We start from the raw sequence: 9,312 nt of genomic DNA, 5'->3' as shown, positions 1-9,312 counted from the left end.
ATCTATAACTAAAATCTTCACTATTTTTTTTAGCAACCTACTAAAAATAATACGCATAATAAAATATATTAATTACCTTAAAATTTTAGGAGTGTTCCATGCATATCTTTACATGATAGTCTGGAAATATTTATTTAACAAAATGACAGATTTTTTTGTTATATTTTCAGCAACTTCACCTTATAATATTGGTGGAATGCTAAGCTAGGGCATATTCCTAAACTTATCAAGTACATAGGGTTAAAGTAACACATAGTGTGCAAAAATATAAAACAAGTGTTAAGACGGTTATGGTTTACCCTACCTAAGCTTCTACCCATATTTATTACTCTCTCCGAACATAAATCTTCTTCCCATTTCTCTAATATATGTGAGGAGTACTCCCTCCGTCCCGGTCATTTGTTATCTATTTCCATTTTGAGATATATCAGTGAATTGGTATCTATTTTTATTTTTGGTAAGTTTTATATGTAAAAGGTAGTGTGAAAGTTGATGTAATAATAATATTATACTATTTTCTTAGACACCCACTTGCATTTCCTTGGTCTTTGTGCGAAATACAATAGATAACAAATGATCGATACGGAGGGAGTATTTTATTGAAATGGGAAGAAAACAGAAAGCCATATGGAGTATTCGTTAAAGGCTATTTATTCTAATGAGTCTCTCATTTTAATAATCTAAGAGATATAATCAATTACAATTTATTTAACCTAATAATCATGAATCTCAGATGTACCCTTGATAGTTGAAATAATACTCACGGTCTCAAGGTCACTGTGATGCAAATTGTAATAAACTGATTTTTCTAAATGGCTTAATTAACAAATGGCGGAAATAATAATTAAGTCTAAATGAAAATTTCATAAAATTTTAAAACCTTTTGACTCGGGAGTCAAATACAAACCGAGTGTTAAATTTTAAATTTCAAATTTAATTCCCTATAAATTGCATCAATATGCCGAGTTTACAATTTGTTCTAATATAAAAATAGAGGACTGACTCTCGCAAGCCTATAATCCATGATCATAAGTCATGTATATAAATGAAAAACTGATCTACTTAATGAGAGTAACCTAATTTTCCTCTTACAATGACCAGATTCATGCAAACTACATAGTAAGGATATTCAAGAGAAATAACCAGATCTGCCTCCATTGAATCTCCTCCTGTGAGTATTCTATAAAGGGAATATTTCCCCTCCCTAACCATTTTATTTTGGATTAAAATGACAAATTATAATTAAAGTGAAATAATGAAACAAGAATCTAGAATTCCTGTATAAAATTGAAAAAAATGTGAAAGGTACGACAAGCGTAACTCTTCTAATTTGATATATTTTTCCAGAAAACTCTTTTCTTGAATATCATATAAAAATGTTTTCAATTAAGGGCGATATAAACTTGGTCAAGTTCCGACATCTTATCCACAAAAATTCGTGTGGCTGAAGCTGAAGTAGCTACTTTAGAAGTATTCATATGTCACACTACGTTATTAATCATCATGTATATCATGTGCACATGTACATGAGTATGCACATGTACATGAGTAACAAGCCATACATTACTTAGATTCATACATAAATCATGTGAAAGGCGGGTCTTATTTATTTGGTAAAAGGACAAAAATGCCTTTTACTGGTTGTGGTGATATGGCGACTAATTTAGTATATCTATGCATTCTTAAGTTTGTGGTCTAATAAGTTATTCCGCTAAAGGTGGATTTCAATACTTATTACATTTATTGATGATTTCAATAGATATAGTTATGAATCATTTAGAAAGTTCAAGGAGTTTAGTAATAAGGTGCAGAATTACGTTCGCAAGACAATGAGAGCCTTATGATATGATCGTGGAGGTGAATACTTAAGCCAAATGTTTGATGATCATCTTAGAGGTTATGAAATTGTTTCACAACTAACTTCACTAGGAATACGACGGTGGAATGGTGTGTTAGAGAGGAGAAATCACACCTTTCTTGATATGGTGTGGTCAATAATGAGTCATGTCAAGTCTTTCAATTTCATTTTAGAGTTATGCACCCAATGCTTTCACACTTAACATGTGTCCATTTAAGCCTGTTAGAAAACAACATATGAGATATGATTGGAAATGTTCCTAAGATGTCTATTCTAAAGATTTAGGATTGCGAGGCTTTTGTAAAGAAGTTAATTCCTAAAATACTTGGCTCCAAATCCGATAAATGCTTCTTTGTAGGGTATCCTAAGGAGATTTAAGGATAATATTTCTACCACCTATCTGAGAGGAATGTGTTTGTAACTCATACGATGTCTTTTTTTGAAAATGATTTTTTGTCCAAAGGAACCTGATAGGATTGTCGCAACCTAATCAAAGATAAATACCCTAGACACAAATGAATATAGTAATAGGGATCGAACACAAGGAGACGAGAGATGTTAATTAGTTGTTATGGGGTGAATTCTATCAAAGTCGGTAAATGTATAATTGCTTGGTTTAGTTGGTAAACTTGTGATAAAACAATAATAAAGGAATACTTTAGGGAGGTCGGGTCACACATGCAAATTATGTAAATGCTTAAATTAAACATAGGAGTTGTTAATGTCGCTAATTGTTTAGACTTAAAGACAACCACCTCTCGGCTTTATTGTCAACCATAGATTTGGTCCTAGAGAACTCTCGTTATGTCTAGGTCGATCTACTAACACATGTTTAGTCTAATTCATTTTCGTGCCTCTCGACTTATAAAAGTGAATTAACAAATTTAATCTAAGATAGTGATCAATTATCAAAGACTAACAATACAATGCAAACATGTGAAAGAAACAATGAAACGATATTATAACATCCTAGTTCAACAATTGCAAAAACTATTTATGCACGGCTTTCCTTATTCCCTAGACAAAGTAAACTACTCTTGCATAATGTAAACTAAACTAATGACAAATTATAATGTGACAACTAATTGATAATGGAAATGACAAGGGAGATAATAGAATAATACACGAAATAGAATTACCTTAATAATTGGAAATGAAACTTGGAATTGAAGAACAAATGCTTGAATGGAAATTGTAATACAATATTGAAATGCTAAAGGAAATATAAATAACATAAAGGAAATCTAACCTACATTTTATTCTAATCTAAGGACTGAAATAAGAGTAAGAAAATGGTGTGTGAGGTGTGTAAGTAGTGTCTAGTGTTGTGTCGATCAACACCCTTTACATAGAAATAAGGGAGTAAAATTTGCAAAGGAATCCAATGCTATGTCTTAATGCTTCTTAATTCCTCTGGTTGAATGCTCATATGGAATCCAAAATGACATCCTAAGCACACTCTTAGTTTTCCTTCAATTCTTGATTAATTAGCACAAGGAATCCAATGTTTTATTCTTAATGCCTCTTCCAATATGGAATCCTAAGCTTGCTCTTTAATCTTTATTTTGAGCTTCATTTTATTTGTTTTGTCCACTAAATAATATGGTCCGTCATCTTTAGCTCAAATACTCGTAATTAGCTCCGTCTTACTCGGGATTTGCCAAAGCGTAAGAAAATGAGGAAAATCGCTCCAATTCCTACATAAGACAATAAAACACATGAATACTACCAAAGGCGATATTAGCTCAATAAATCGCACCTAAGAGCGCAAATTAGATATAAAACCGAGCTAAATATGGGGAGAAAAGTATATATAAAATGGACTTATCAGAACCAGAGAGAGTAGAATTGATTTCAAAGAAATTTGAGAGACATAATACCTTTCTCCACCTAAGGAGGAAGAGAACGGTTAGATGTATAAAGTGTTGTAGTTTGTACTCATGTGAAACTCTTCGTACGTGATCGGAAAGATCTAGTATTTGTAAGGACCCGGTAAGGTATGGTTCTTACTGAGAAAGTAATGTGATCTAGTTTTAGTAGAGAATTATGAGCCTAAGTCATATAAAGAAGCAATGATGAGTTCTGATTCCGAAAAAAAGCTTCAAGCCATGAAATTCGAATGAAATACAGGTGTACCATAACCAAGTATGGAATTTGGTTGATAAACGCGATGGCATTAAAACCATAGTTGTGAAACAACTTTCCTTAAAGATAAACTACAAGAGAATGTTTATGTGGCACAACCGGAAGGACCCAGCACATTGCTAGGAAGATATGCAAGCTTCAACGACCCATTTATAGATTGAAGTAGACATCTCAGAGTTTGTATCTTACTTTCAATGAGGCAGTTAAAAAGTTTGGTTTTCGTAGAGACGAAAAAGAGCCTTGTGTGTGCAAGAAGAATAGTGGGAATCTAATTGTTGATATGACGGGTTTATACTGTCTTTAACAACCTAATTCTTAGTTTACTTAGCCCCTACTTATGATATTTATAGTTGATTTAGCTCACGATGCATTAATGTAGATGTTGTGTTGTATGGATATGTTTCTACGCATTTTCAGTTTAATCTGTAGGTGTCGTGATCGAGGATCTCACTCTGAGTTCGGGAAGCAACTTGAACATATTTAAAAGCAAGTCTTTGGACCAAACACTTGTTAAACATTGGACTAAGAAAAATCAAAAGCTTGTGGATTGCAGACAAGTTAAGGCGCAAAAGTACAAACCAAAGCACATAGCCAAATGAAGCCAAAAACGTGCAACAAGCACACTGCACAATCAGACTCTATTCCCCTTCTCTCGCTGCACCACGTGGCAGCCGTTTCTCCCCCAGCTGCAATACCTCCTAAATTCTAAAGCTAGTACTCGATCGAGTGGCCGAGTACTCGACCGAGTAAACCTCACTCGACTGAGTGAGAGACCGAGTGAGTCTACCAAGTTGCTAAAGCCCATGATTCGTAGGTCACTCGATCGAGTGAAGCCGTCACTCGACTGAGTGCTACGGGAACCACTGAGTTTTCATACGTGGGCTTTTCTATTGATGGGCCTTGACATATATATACCCTATTTTCTGTTTTTTCCCATTTCTAAACCCTAATTTCTTCTCTCTAAACCCTATGCCTCTCTCTACAATCCGTCATTCTCTAAATCCTAGATTTACAACTATGGGTGAAGAATTTGGAAGATTCATTCACATTTTCTTGTTCCTTATCACTTGGTGAGTATTATACTACCTTTTTCCCTTTAATTTGGATAATTCGTTTTAAGATTAAACCCTAGAATTCGGGGGATTTGTATGGGTGTTGTTAATTAGTGTTTTAATTAGTATTAGGAGTAATTAATAGGTAATAATGAAAGGTTAATTAGTAGTATTAGTTGTTGTAGGATGCTTTGTGATAATTGTTGTGGAATTATGTAGGATGAGACGGTTTTATGATATGGATGCTTGGTGGTTTCGGATTTCTTATGAAGAATGCTAAAAGGTAGGTTAATCCTACTCGGTTTCAATAATGTGGTCATTACATATGTTGAGGTTAATGTTATAATTAGTGTCCCATAATTACAGTAATTGCATTATAACATGTTTAGTGGGTAATAACATCATTAAGGAGATAAGTATGTCGGTTGAATTGTTTTATAACATGATATTGGTTAAGACGGCTTTATAAGTTGGTAATTGGCATATTGTGTAGTATCTTGCATTATTGTATTTCTCATATATATTGGAGGATATGACGGTTGTGATTGTTTGGTGGTTTTACTTGGCTACTGAGGAGACGTAAGACGGTTGGGAGACCGTAAGACGCTTAAGTCGCCTCTTGGAGCTTCCCACTCGAAGATGGATGTGCACATTAATGGCTTGAGTTACGGAGGGACTCGTGTGGTTGAGGCACGACGTCTGGCTGGGGATCCGGTTGGCTTCCTGACCCGGTACGTCTGGGCGTGTCCCGGTACCTGTTTGTGGTTGTTGTTATGTCTGGGCGTGTTCCGGTATTAGTGTGGTTGTCGGTATGTCTGGGCGTATCTCGGTATCGTGGCGGTGGTAATTTGATAGCATGTCATTCATATCATAGTCATGTTGCATTTTCGCACACACTCGTGTCTGTTACACTTTATTTATTGAAACTGACGTTTGTGTGTCTGTGTAATTGTTCCTATTTTCAGGGTGGCCTGTGTCGATCCATATGATATTTTCGATCATATAGAGAGCAGGTTAAGTACAGGTTTTGCTTGTTGACGTGATCGGAATTTGGGCCGCGCTTGGACTCGGAGTTGAGTACTTGGATAGTTGATAGATAACATAGATGGTAGTCATGAGTTATATTTCTTTATTTATTCATCTATGTTTTGTAATCACTAAACTTGTTGTTTATAATAAACGTTTCTTGATTGTATCTCCAATTTATCGCCTCGGAAAACCGAGATGGTAACATCTCCCAATTACCTTGGCCGGGTAAGAAGAGGGTGTTACAAAATGGTATCAGAGCAACGATTTTGGAACCTAAACCAATAAACCAAAATGAACCTAGGTGTGTCTAATAAAACGAACTCAACTTGAGTGCGATAGGAGGTCGGTTTTGGATGAGAAGGATCCCTTATTTCAAAACTTGATCCTATTATTTCGGTTGGTCACTACGTGGGTGGTTATGAGTCGGGAGACGTGAAGTGCAATGTTACATGATTATATGTGTGTCATAATTTTGCTAAACTTCTTGCATGATATCTTTGTTCATTTGGTGTATAGTGATGTATGGAAGTTGAATGAAATAGTGGATGAGCATAACATGTTGTAGGAGTGGTTGCTATTTATTGGCGTGTGAAGGCTGTGAAATTGTGGACACGGGGAGCCCACGGGGTCGCTTGGGAAGACAAGCGTTTGCATTTGTGGAGTCGCCACCAATTTTTATGGGAAATTGGAACCGTTCGAATACCTCGCGTCATGTCAAGACACAAAGTAGTGACATAGACACTAAGAACTCGTTACCCTTAGCATTCTATGTCTAGAATGACTCTCGTGGATATCAATGAACACGGATGTTCACAGAGATTTGGAGTAAGGGGTGAGGGTACGTATTAGGAAGTCCTTTTGATCGAACACCTAATCCCACCCGCCTCGATAGCGGCCTCTACTAATGATTAGGGAAATTATCTATACTTGATATGTTATCGATTATATGCATTCAATGCAACATCCAATGAATTAGTCCTAGCATGTGAGATTAGACTAGGTCGGTGAACATGTAATTTAGCATACATTAGGTCGAAGTAGGGATTTAAGGTTGATTACATGTGAGAGCAAACAAATGATAATAAAGAGCACAATAAACAACAATACGATAATTAAAATTACAATAATTACAACGGGTTTAATTGATTTACGTCGAAAATACGTTTAAAACGGATAATTTGAGAAAAGAAAAGGAAAATAATTAAGGTTAGAAAACGGACAGATTAGCGGTGATATTGCGATTAATAGTCGATTAATACGTAAAACTAATAAACTAGGTCAAAGCAGGAACGGAAGTTCAGAGACAGAATTCACCCCGGAACAGGCGCAACAGTGCTGTGTTCCTTGGAAGAGGTCTGTTCCTGAGGTGAGTTCTGGCTGTGAAGCCGGAACTGCATATTGTTAATGTTCGTTGGTGATTTAATGATCGATTATTAATGTTCGGCTCAGGTAGAAGTGATTTAGCAGATTATTTACATGTGAATTGGCCATAAAAGTGACAAAGAAACAAACTTAAATTAATGAAAATTAATTAGAACAAATTAAAGTGAATTATAAACTAATTAGAGGAAGAGCAAATGGCTAGGTCACGAAAATCAAATAATAATCCTAAAAAAATAACAAAAAAACAGAATAGTAAACAAATCTTAGTAGAGGAAGAGCTATTAGATGAGAGTGAAGCTGAAATTCCTTTGAATGATAAACCGACGGCGCGATGTCTTCTTCCTTATGATCTCAACTTGGATTTGGATGAACCTGCGGTCATTGCGGCGGTCACCCAGGAAGAGGATGGGTCATGGACGGAGGTATTATCCCGGAAAATTAAGAAGACGTTGAATAAAACGGAGTCTCCAGCTAACCCTAAGGTAATGCTTCAACTCTTTGAAGAGGATGTTGCTTCAGAAATTAATTACTGGAAAACTTCGATGTTTTGCTACATACTGGGAGCTAATCCTCCATGGAATGTAGTAGAAGGTTTTATTCGACGTTTTTGGTCAAAATTGTATATTGATAAGGTGTCGTTTATGTCTAATGAGATTTTTCTTGTGAGGTTTAAGTCGAGTGAGATGCAACAAAAGGCTTTAAACTCTGAACAATTGATGTTTGATAATAAGCCGGTTGTGGTTAATGAATGGAAGCAAGAGTCTGAGTTGATTAAACATGAACTATCTGCTATTCCTATCTGGGTCAAACTGTCAGGATTAGAGCTAAAGTTCTGGGGAATCAGTGCCTTGGCAAAGATAAGTGGTCTTATAGGGGATTTCGTAAGATGTGATGAGGTTACTCAGCAGAAAATGTTGCTTAGTTATGCTAAGGTGCTTGTGAAGGTGAAGCCTAATCAGCAGTATCCTAATGGAATTGAATTTTTAGATGAGAAAGGTAAAGTGCAGAAGATAAAGGTTGTGTATGATTGGCTGCCCATTACCTGCACTAGTTATAAGGGAATGGGGCATTTCGCATCTGCCTGCAGGAAACCAATGACAAAACCTAAACCTGCTCAAAACATGGCTAAGCAAGTTTGGAGACCTGTAGTCAGGCCTCAGGTTGCTCCTATACTTGCTTCTACTCCTTCACCAAAGCAACCTGTAGTATAGGAAGTGGCTACCCCAATGGATCCCATTACTCCAGCTAGGTTCCTAACCAGAATGAATTCACAAGCTTATGGTACAGAGACTGGCCTAGGTAAATCTACCTTTATTGATGTCTTTAGTGCTCCTGTCCAGAAATCTGTTCAGATATCTAAGGGAGGATTAAATAGTAGAAGGAGTAAAGTAGAAAGAATTGTTGAGGAAGGATCCACTTCAAGGGTGGGTAATGGATAAAATTGGCTTTTGGAATATTAGAAGACTGAACAGCCTAACTAAACAAAAAGAAATAAAGTGGTTTTTGCATTCTAATAAAATTAGGCTGTTTGGTTTAGTGGAGACTAGGGTTAAAAGTAGTAATTGGAATAAAGTTAGAAATAATATTTTTTCTAGTTGGGCTATTTGCACTAATAATAGCTTGCAGAAAGGAGGTAAAGTTTGGTTGCTTTGGCATCCTACTTGTTTTGATGTTGATGTGCTTGATATTACTAGTCAAACCATCCATACTTGGGTTCAAGATAAAATCTCTAGAAGGAAATTTTACTTCACTGTTGTGTATGGTTTTAATCAGATTGCTAGAAGAGAGAGTCTTTGGGATTCATTAAAAACTTATAGTGGAAGATGTAGAGAGGCTTGGGCTGTA

The sequence above is a fragment of the Silene latifolia genome, chromosome 9, assembly GCF_048544455.1.
Source record: "Silene latifolia isolate original U9 population chromosome 9, ASM4854445v1, whole genome shotgun sequence".
NCBI classification, from domain to species: Eukaryota; Viridiplantae; Streptophyta; class Magnoliopsida; order Caryophyllales; family Caryophyllaceae; genus Silene; species Silene latifolia.
The sequence above is the reverse complement of the archived record's forward strand: the minus strand, read 5'-3'. Positions refer to the sequence as shown.